The sequence below is a fragment of the Cherax quadricarinatus genome, chromosome 19, assembly GCF_038502225.1.
Source record: "Cherax quadricarinatus isolate ZL_2023a chromosome 19, ASM3850222v1, whole genome shotgun sequence".
In the NCBI taxonomy this organism is placed as follows: Eukaryota; Metazoa; Arthropoda; class Malacostraca; order Decapoda; family Parastacidae; genus Cherax; species Cherax quadricarinatus.
The window spans coordinates 17,062,310-17,074,310 of record NC_091310.1 but is presented as its reverse complement, the minus strand read 5'-3'; positions in this window follow the sequence as shown (position 1 = coordinate 17,074,310).

Sequence of the window (12,001 nt, the reverse complement as noted above, 5' to 3'; positions counted from 1 at the left end):
GCAAGTTTTCGTTTTCCTGTAAGCTCTGATGGAGCTTGAACTATATGTGGAGGCAGTATTTTTCAATGTGTGCATCTTGTCAGTGTATAAGTTCACTTATAGCTGCTGGCATTTGTGTTTTATTGAGATGTCAAATATCACAGTGTATTTTCGTTTTGTTATATTAGATATTTTCATTGTAGTGAATTGTAGCGTCATCCTGATCCACCTTTGAACTGTAGTGCCTATTCTTAGTCCATGATAATAACCCCGTGGTAGTCGCCCAAATTAACGTATTGTTGTGCTCTTTAAGGCACCTGAGTTCTTAGATTAAGTCTTGGATACGTTGTGTGTTGGCAGGCGGAAGCCACGCCTAGTAATATGCCAGATGAAGTATCCCGTTGTATAATACGTGATTGCTTGTGTATGTGTGTAATTCTGTGTGCTTGTTTTGTCACATTGTTTATTTGTATAGTGTTTATTTTCCTGTGTTTTGACTTTATTATTTATTTATATAAGAATCTAGTTAGTGCCTGGTATCTCGTTGACATATTATTTTATGCACCCATAACTATTTTGTACCTGAGTTTTCAATAAAATAAAAAAAAATTCTTATTGTATAGGGGTTAATTTTGGGAAGAGCATGTACTTGTTTTTAACTGAGATTGTGATGTAGGTCATTACTCTGATTATATACTGTGAAGGTTGTGAACCTTTGTCATATGTCAGTCACAGTATGTTAACTATACAAATCTGAAAGGTTTATATAATTTATATTTTATATAGTTTATATAGTTATAGTTTATATTGTTTATATGTTATATAGTATGTTATATGGAAAATTTGGTGAATGTATATGGGTAACCTCTTTTATGTCAATTACAATGTGTTGTTAAAACTTGTTAGTGTATGTTGTGTAGGATTGAGGATCGTACTGTACCCATTTTATATCTTTATTTAATATTAAGCTGTAAAGTTTTTTTTAAATAAAATATAAAAAAAAAAAAAAAATCTGATTAGGACACTACAGAGCTACAGAAAGATACGAATAGATTGATGTAGTGTTGGGAGAAGTGGTAGATGCAATTTAATGTAGACAAATGTAAATTTCTAATCCTTAAAAAAGAAAATAACCATAGAATTTATAAACCAAATAACTTAGATCTTAATCATTATCATGAGAAAAAGATTTACGAGTTCTGGACAGCAGTAATCTAAAGGCAAGACAACAGTGCGTAAATGTTCGCAATAAAACGAGTAGAATTCTTGGCTTCATATCAAGAAGTATAAATAACAGGAGTCCTCAGGTTATTGTTCAACTCTATATATCGTTGGTTAGGCCTTATTTAGGTTATGTTGTACAGTTCTGGTCACCGTATTATTGAATGGATACAAATATGTTGGAAAACGTAGAGAGAAGGATGACAAAGTTGATCCCAGGTAACGGAAATCTTTCCTACGAGAATGGACTGAGGGCACTAAATCTGCACTTTTAAGCAAGGCGTAGAATTAGAGATAATATGATCTACCAGCATAAATGAAAAACAGAAATAAAGGGGATGTAAATAGCTTGCTAGATATATTTATATATGACAGAACCTGCAGCAATCTGTTCAATAGTGGAAAAAAATAGGTTATGGAAGGTTATAGGAAAACTTTGGTTTGGTAACAGTATTGTAGATGAGTGGAACAAACTTCCGAGTAGATCTATTGAAGCTGAAACCTTGTGTAGCTTCAGAAATAGGCTAGACTAGTACATGTGTGGGTGTGGGTGTGGGTGGGTGTGAGGTGGACTTGCCTAGTTTGGGCCAGTTGGCCTGTAGCAGTAGTCCTTCGTTCTTATAAGTGAGTGTGACTTGGACCTGCCTAGCATAGGCCAGTAAGCCTGCTGAAATCCTCCTTTCTTATATTCTTATGATCTTATTAGAAAAAAGGACACGTATGAAAAATCATTAAAGCGACTGAATAACAAAAAGACTAATTTGACAACAGCGGATCACTTCTGAGTCTTTATCCATCGTGTCGGTATTTTATACTATTTCTCTCCACGACTGTTAAAAGTTAATAAAACAAGACTGGGTTAATAATAAGTATGTTTGAGAGATGAAACAATATAAAAACATTTACTTGCAGTAGTATAAATAGATCGTAATTTTAGTAATTCCATGATCAAAAGCTGGCTAAATGTCTCTAAAATGAAAAAATAAAAATAAAATAGACTGGAACAAATAAAAGGGTTGTAATTAACGAGAGGACGCTGTCTGACGTCGTATATCTCCAGCCAACTTCCAAAGATGTATTTTTGTGTTTGGATGCTGAGAACAACCTTAAAAACGCTTCCGTGGAAACTGTGTGATGAATGGGAGAACACGCGAATATTAATGTCCACATTTCCTTTTAATTTGAACGCAGAACGTAGTGGAAAATGAATCTACTCTAAGAATGATACTATCAGCTCTCTCTCTATTCCTGTATATGTATCAATTTTTAATCGTTATGTAAATATTAACTGTGACCCAAACTAACTCACCCACAGCTCCAGCAGTCTTCACAGTATATCTGTTCTCACCTCTCTCGACGCCATATAGGTCAGCGATACAGTACTGGAAATGCTAATCCCAGGACCGTGTTCAATCTCCTTGTCCATCTTTCTTTTAATTCATTTGAAGTCGATTATTACCCATAAAATTGGGTACTAAGAGAGGTGAGGATAGATTTACCGTGAAATTTGCAGGAGCTATGGTTGCAGGAGCTATGGTTGCAGGACCTATGGCTGCAGGAGCTATGGTTGCAGGAGCTATGGTTGCAGGAGCTATGGTTGCAGGAACTATGGTTGCAGGAGCTATGGTTGCAGGAGCTATGGTTGCAGGAGCTATGGTTGCAGGAGCTATGGTTGCAGGACCTATGGTTGCAGGAGCTATGGTTTTGGAGCTATGGTTGCAGAAACTATGGTTGCAGGACCTATGGTTGCAGGACCTATGGTTGCAGGACCTATGGTTGCAGGAGCTATGGTTGCAGGAGCTATGGGAGTAGGTGTGGGGTCACAGTTGGTGCCGCTGACGAAACTTAATTATGAATCTGGTTTCCAAATCTTTCCTATAAGAAGCTGCATTGCTTAGCGGTAAGGCACTGGACCTGCTATTCACAGGCATAACACACACACACACACACACACACACACACACACACACACACACACACACACACACACACACACACACACACACACACACACTTGGCTAGGCGCCAAGGTATTGTCCAGTGTGGTGAGAATGGTATAGCACTGCGTACCTTGTTCCTTCGGCCAGACATCAGTGTTTGTGTATATTTCGCCTGATCTTGCGAATTCCTTGCATATATATATATATATATATATATATATATATATATATATATATATATATATATATATATATATATATATATATATATTTCAACAAGTTGGCCGTCTCCCACCGAGGCAGGGTGACCCAAAAAAGAAAGAAAATCCCCAAAAAGAAAATGCTTTCATCATCATTCAACACTTTCACCACACTCACACATAATCACTGTTTTTTGCAGAGGTGCTCAGAACACAACAGTTTAGAAGCATATACGTATAAAGATACACAACATATCCCTCCAAACTGCCAATATCCCAAACCCCTCCTTTAAAGTGCAGGCATTGTACTTCCCATTTCCAGGACTCAAGTCCGACGTTATTTTCATATAGTCGGACTTGAGTCCTGGAAATGGGAAGTACAATGCCTGCACTTTAAAGGAGGGGTTTGGGATATTGGCAGTTTGGAGGGATATGTTGTGTATCTTTATACGTATATGCTTCTGAACTGTTGTATTCTGAGCACCTCTGCAAAAAACAGTGATTATGTGTGAGTGTGGTGAAAGTGTTGAATGATGATGAAAGCATTTTCTTTTTGGGGATTTTCTTTCTTTTTTGGGTCACCCTGCCTCGGTGGGAGACGGCCAACTTGTTGAAAAAAAAAAAAAAAAAAAAAATATATATATATATATATATATATATATATATATATATATATATATATATATATATATATATATATATATATATATATATATATATATATATGCGCAAGGAATTCGCAAGATCAGGCGAAATATACACAAACACTGATCTCTGGCCGAAGGAACATATATATATATATATATATATATATATATATATATATATATATATATAGTCCCTTCCCTCAGGAAGGGACTACTTTTGCAAGCGACGAAGGAGCTGTTACCTTCCTCTTCCAGTCTTTCAGTGTATCGATTCAGTTGAGGAACGCCTGTTAAGTTGTTCGATTCCCATCAGAACGAAACTAAAGAGAAAAAGACTTGTTATGCTGTGTGTATCTTTGTGTAACGTAATGCACAAATACTGAACTATCCATAACTTTCGAAGGAAGGGTAAGAATTTCTGCTTAGCGACTTAGAATTCAAATAGTTCCGCGAATAATTTATTCAAAAAGGGAGTTCTTTTTCACTATTAATTTTTAACTTAAATATAAAATCCAATGAAACTTCTCTGTTATGAAAGTTCCCCTCAATATCAAGTGGTTATATATGATTATGTATATGAACAATTAATAAAAACGTTATATATATTGCATCTTAAATAATTTACCTCGAAATATATAATTTACATTTGAGGTTAACAAAGTTACTCTGTATCATTTACTGATGTAGAAATTTTTATAAAGTATTATAAAATAAATTTTAAAATTCAGTTTTGAGAAAGCCAACACAGTTCTCAATACGGTTGAACATGTCATAATAAAATTAAACATTTTTGCTCTCTACGTTCTTTAAGGCAAATAATGTCACCAGTTGTAAATACGATATGACATACCCCGGATATGTACCCAGAGGGGTATACATCTCTCAGCGTCTATATACTTAGAGTTTACCCTAATGACTGTTTTGATGATAAAAAGAAGGCGGCTATCGAGCAGCCTTGATGACTCTCGTTCAAAACTGTATTTACCAACAACTGATATTGTCCCTAAATACTGCTGGTAATTAAGAGTTTTAGGAGAGATACTCTTAGGATTGCATCAGGTACATTTTTTTTTCTTTAAATATGCCGTCTCATTTTTCCGATCAAAATATAGAGGTTTCTTCTCACCAGCTACTAACAGCTGCTTCTTTTCTTTTCTCTTCTGTTTCATATACACTGCTGAACGTATTTGGAAATCTGCGTTGCATTTGCCTCCACCATGTCCTCATCTAAGTCATTATATTTCGTAGCCATTCTGCGGTTAAAATAATATTTACAAACTTTCTTTTATCTCATTTTCAAATTTTAATTTCAAGTTAAGTACTCTTGGTCTCTTTTCTTGACCTCGTTGTGTGCCCTAGCATCTATATGTTCATCTCGTTTAATGTTTGTCTCATCCTCAGCTTCGCAAGTTAGATCTCTCAGCTCTGCGAACTCTAATCTTAAGATATCTTAAGAACATTTTTTTTTATTTTACCTCTGTGAGTACAAGAGACAGAGCTACAGTATCAAGAAAAGTTGTACAATTTGCCAGACACCGCAATATCATGGAATCTCTTCACGGATACTACTACGACCACTACCACCAACATATCCCTTGGGTATGATCTACTTCCACTGGGGAATCCCGCCTACCTGTGACTATGCCCTCGTCTGCTACCCGTCCCTTTCCACCTCACGACAGTATATAAGCACCAACCTTCTTGCCTCTGCTCCAGAATCTTCACGACTACGGTGATCTTCACACCAACTCCAAGGCTGAGGGACTGAATACCTCATTTTATGTACAAAGTTCTTCTGCTTCAATTCATGTCCTTGAATTTGTATTGCTAAAGCCACTGGATGAAGAAACTTCTACAATAAAGATATCCTGATATTGCATATGTGTCTAATTTTCATCAGTATGAAGAACAGCTGGAAAAGAACACGGAAATAGAGACGCTGAGAGAGTGTATTCAAGTTTGTGACACAATACATTGTTTCACCCACAGGAACTCCATCTTGAGCCAATTGCTATAATTATCATCATATCCCAGCAAAAATTTGACGCAGATTGTGATTGTTCGTTCCCATGATCGTTCGCCTGTTTATTTTAATACATAAATGTCCTAGGTGTCGTGAACCAATGGCAAGTTCTTGCAACAAATCCAAGTTACCATACATAGGAAGAAAGTCAAACATTGCTCTATTAACTTGGAACTAAGCAAGAGGAACTTTATGCGACTTCCCACTCATGTGTGAGGCTTGGCCAAGCGACACACGAGGCAGTCATGCTGGGGTTTTAAAATTGATCATAAATCAGATGCTGTTGTGCATGCGAGGGGACGAGTGAGGGGAAAGGGCCTACGTGTCATGCGAAAACAATTCTATTTAGATAATGAAAGATGTCACTGAGACCCACGTTGAGCTCTATTTAGTGAGGAAAGAGAACAATAATTTTCTTCTCACAAAGACCAGGGACGACTTTAAGCTCTATTCAGGAGTCGTTCCCAGTGTCAGCTTACAAAAATATAGTTTCATATGAGACCATAAATATGATAAGCAATCGATTCCTGGTTCTCATTTCTAATGAGTATGCGGGCAGCTGAAGCACACACACACATACACACACACACACACACACACACACACACACACACACACACACACACACACACACACACACACACACACACATTCACATGCATATATACACACAAAGTATGTAATTGTTATATATGATGGCAGGATTGCTGGTGTCTTTTTCCTGTCACATAAACATACAAGATTTCAGGTACGTCTTGCTACTTCTACTCACACTTAGGTCACACTACACATACATGTACAAGCATATATAAATACACACACACCCCTCTTTGTTTTCTTCTATTTTCTTGCTAATTTTTGGTCTTGTTTATTTCCACTTATCTCCACGGGGAAGTGGAACAGAACTGAGGTAAATATGAGGTGAATAGGATGAAGCGAATTACAGGGCTATTGCCCAGATGAGAATTGGCATTTGAAACAGGTACACCCCTACTGAATGACGAATGCAACGGAAAGGAAGGAGACATGACTTATGCTAAAGCCCTATCAGTCCACAAAGCAGGGCCTGGGAATGAAGAGAGAGAGCTGTTGGTAGCAGGGATAGCAGTAAGTGAAGGGGAGATGGAGACGGTGACAGGTCCCATGCGGAGGCACGACCATGCCACCAAGAGTTACAGGAAAAGATAAGGATCCTGCAAGAGAAACCATGGCTGAAGAAATCATCAACATACAAGAGGGTGTTCGTAGACTGTGACAGGACAAGAAAAGAATGGCAGCAGCTGAGGGAGAGGACACAGAGACGAAAGGGGCTAGGAAGAGAGACAAGGACAGAGTCAGCAGAGGACAACCAGAGCAGAGCAGAGTAACAAGCGCAAGCACACACAGAACCACCCATCTCATCACAACCCACAATCCACACTCACAGCCCCCACACCACACTATGCTGTAGAATCCCACAGCAAACTGCCAGGTCCCCCCAGCACACAGTGTTGGAGAGGAAACTGAAGATATGGTACACTAACGCTGATGGAATAGCGAATAAGTTGGAGGAGAGGTATGAAAGAGTCAAAGATGTATCACCGGACATCATAGCTCTCACAGAAACCAAGCTCACAAGAATGATAACAGATGCCATCTTTCAAATGGGATATCAGATCCTGAGGAAAGACAGAGGGGTTGGAGGAGTGGCACTGCTCATCAAAAACTAATGGGATTTTAATGAGCTGGAGAGAGGACACAGAGGAAAAGCAAGAGACTACATACTAGGAACACTTGAGTCTGGAGGTCCCAAGGTGGTAATTGCAGTGATGTATAAACTACCAAAGAACAACAGGAGATCAAGGCAAGAGTATGATGAGAGTAATAGAGCAATGGTTGACACACTGGCTGAAGTGGCCAGAAGGGCTCATACGAGCAGGGCAAAGCTATTGATTGTGGGTGACTTCAATCACAAGGAAATCTACTTGGAGAACCTGGAGCCACATGGAGGCCTAGAAGCGTGGAAGGCTAAGATGATGGAGGTGGTACTGGAAAACCTCATGTACTAACACGTAAGGAACACTACTAGAGAGACAAGAGAGGAGGAACCAGCAAGACTGGACCTAGTATTCACCTTGAGTAGTGCAGATATTGAGGACATCACATATGAAAGACCCCACAGGGCCAGTTAGCACATGATTCTGAGCTTCGAACACATAGTAGAGTTACAAGTGGAAAGGGAAGCAGAAAGAGGACTACACAGTCATGAAGAATTTCCTTCCTGGGGATTCAGTGGGACAGAGAACTGGCAGGAAAGTCAGTAAACGAGATAATGGAGTAAGTGACAACAATATGCAAGGAAGCTGAGGGAAGGTTTGTACCCAAGGGTAAGAGAAATAACGAGAAGGCCAGGATGTGCCCTTGGTTCACCCAAAGGTGTAGAGAGGTCAAAACCAAGTATGCTAGAGAACGGAAGAAGTATAGAAGGCAAAGGGCCCAGGAGAATAAGGAGAGCAGTCGTAGAGCCAGAAATGAATATGTAAAGGTAAGAAGGGAGGCCCAACGACAATACGAAAATGTCAAAGTACTGAAAGCCAGATCTAACAAGAAGTTGTTGTACAGCCACATCAGGAGAAGAACAACAGTGAAGGACCAGGTAATCAGGCTGACGAAGGAAGGAGGGGAGATCACAAGAAACGACCAAGAAGTAGTGGAGGAGCTCAACATGAGATTCTAAGAAGTGTTCACTGAGGAAACAGAAGGGACTCCAGAAAGACGCAGAAGTGGGGTACACCATCAACTGTTTGACACAATACATACAACCGAGAAGAAGAGAAGAGGCTGCTAAGCGAGCTAGATACTTCAAAGGCAATGCGGCCGGATAACATTTCTCCATGGGTCCTGAGAGAGGGAGCAGAGGTACTATGTATACCACTAAGAACAATCTTCAACACATCTATCGAAACAAGACAAATACCTGAGGTATGGAAGACAGCAGATATAGTCTATATTAAAAAAAAAGGAGACAGATACGAAGCATTAAACTACAGATCAGTGTCAGTGATATATATAGTATGCAAAGTCATGGAGAAGATTATCAGGAGAAGAGTGGTGGAGCATCTAGAAAGGAATGAGCTTATCATCGACAACCAGCACGATTTCACGGACATGAAATCCTGTGTCAGAAACCTACTATGACAGGGTGACACCAATAAGACAATATGGAGAGGGGTGGGTTGATTGCATTTTCTTGGACGGTAAGAAGGCCTTTGACATAGTTCCACACAAGAGATTAGAGCAAAAGCTGGAGGACCAAGCAGGGATAACAAGGAAAGCACTACAATGAATCAGGGAATACCTGTCAGGAAGACAACAGCGAGTCAAAGTACGTGGCGAGGTGTCAGAGTGTCCCACTGTAACAAGCGGGGTTCTGTAGGGGTCAGTCTTAGGACTGGTACTGTTTCTGGTACTTGTGAACGACATGAAGGAAGGAATAGATTCAGAAGTGTCCCTGTTTGCAGATGTGAAGCTGATGAGAAGAATTCAATCGGATGAGGACCAGGCAGAACTACAAAGGGATCTGGACAGGCTGCAGGCCTGGTCCTGCAACAGGTTCCTGTAGTTCAACCACACTAAGTGCAAAGTCATAAAGATTGGGGAGGGGCAAAGAAGACAGCAGACGGAGTGTAGTCTAGGGGGCCAGAGACTACAAACATCACTCAGGGAAAAGGATCTTAGGGTATGACACTTGGCACATCTATGGTGCACACCAACCAAATAACTGCTGCAGCATGCGGGCGCCTAGCTCCTGGACTAGACTTGCTGCAAACCATTGCAGCAAGTCTAGACCCGGAGCTAAGGGGCATGTCCTACAAGGAGAAGTTAAGGGAAAGCGATCTGGCCTTTTGAGGATAGAAGAGCTAGGGGAGATATGATAACGAAATATAAAATACTGAGAGGAATCGACAAGGTGGAAAGAGACGGATGTTCCAGAAATAGGACACAGCAACAATTGTTTACAGTTGGAAGCTGAAGTGTCAGATGAATCACAGGGAAGTATTTCTTCAATCACAGAGTTGTCTGGAAGTGGAATAGTCTGGGAAGTGATGCAGTAGAGGCAGGATCCATACATAGCTTTAATAAAAGGTATGATAAAGCTCTTGGAGCAGAAAGAGTGACTTAGTAGCGACAAGTGAAGAGGAGGGGCCAGGAGCTGTGAATCGACCCCTGCAACCACAACTAGGCGAACACAAATAGGTAAGTACACACACATAGGAGCTGTGACCCGGGGCCAGGAGCTGTGACTCAACCTCTCCAATCACAACTAAATGAGTACACAGGCTGTAAACCTGGGCCAAAAAATGGTTCTTGGAATTTAACCCCACCAAGTGCAGTTATGAAGCTTGGGGAAGGTCAAAGAAGACCACAGACAGAGTACCTGGAGTTTACCTGGAGAGGGCTTCAGGGGTCAACGCCCCCGCGGCCCGGGCTAAGACCAGACCTCAAGGGTTGCAAATACCACCCAAGGAAAACGATCTTGGATTAGTATCATACGGAGCATATCATCTGAGGTGCATGTCAAGTGGAAAATGGCAAATGTGATACCTATTTTCAAAACAGGTGACAGGTCCTTAGCTTCGAACTATAGACCAATAAGCCTAACCTCCATAGTGGGAAAATTTATGGAATCAATAATTGCCGAGGCAGTTCGTAGCCACCTTGAAAAGCATAAATTAATCAACGAATCTCAGCATGGTTTTACAAAGGGGCGTTCCTGCCTTACGAATTTATTAACTTTTTTCACTAAGGTATTTGAGGAGGTAGATCATGGTAATGAATATGATATTGTGTATATGGACTTCAGTAAGGCTTTTGACAGGGTCCCACATCAGAGACTATTGAGGAAAATTAAAGCACATGGAATAGGAGGAGAGATTTTTTCCTGGATAGAGGCATGGTTGACAAATAGGCAGCAGAGAGTTTGCATAAATGGGGAGAAATCAGAGTGGGGAAGCGTCACGAGCGGTGTTCCACAGGGGTCAGTGTTGGGCCCCCTGCTGTTCACAATCTACATAAACGACATAGATGAGGGCATAAAGAGCGACATCGGCAAGTTTGCCGATGACACCAAAATAGGCCGTCGAATTCATTCTGACGAGGACATTCGAGCACTCCAGGAAGATTTGAATAGACTGATGCAGTGGTCGGAGAAGTGGCAGATGCAGTTTAATATAGACAAATGCAAAGTTCTAAATATTGGACAGGACAATAACCATGCCACATATAAACTAAATAATGTAGATCTTAATATTACGGATTGCGAAAAAGATTTAGGAGTTCTGGTTAGCAGTAATCTGAAACCAAGACAACAGTGCATAAGTGTTCGCAATAAAGCTAATAGAATCCTTGGCTTCATATCAAGAAGCATAAATAATAGGAGTCCCCAGGTTGTTCTTCAACTCTATACATCCTTGGTTAGGCCTCATTTAGATTATGCTGCACAGTTTTGGTCACCGTATTACAGAATGGATATAAATTCTCTGGAAAATGTACAAAGGAGGATGACAAAGTTGATCCCATGTATCAGAAACCTTCCCTATGAGGATAGACTAAGGGCCCTGAAACTGCACTCTCTAGAAAGACGTAGAATTAGGGGGGATATGATTGAGGTGTATAAATGGAAGACAGGAATAAATAAAGGGGATGTAAATAGTGTGCTGAAAATATCTAGCCTAGACAGGACTCGCAGCAATGGTTTTAAGTTGGAAAAATTCAGATTCAGGAAGGATATAGGAAAGTACTGGTTTGGTAATAGAGTTGTGGATGAGTGGAACAAACTCCCAAGTACCGTTATAGAGGCCAGAACGTTGTGTAGCTTTAAAAATAGGTTGGATAAATACATGAGTAGATGTGGGTGGGTGTGAGTTAGACCTGATAGCTTGTGCTACCAGGTCGGTTGCCGTGTTCCTCCCTTAAGTCAATGTGACCTGACCTGACTAGGTTGGGTGCATT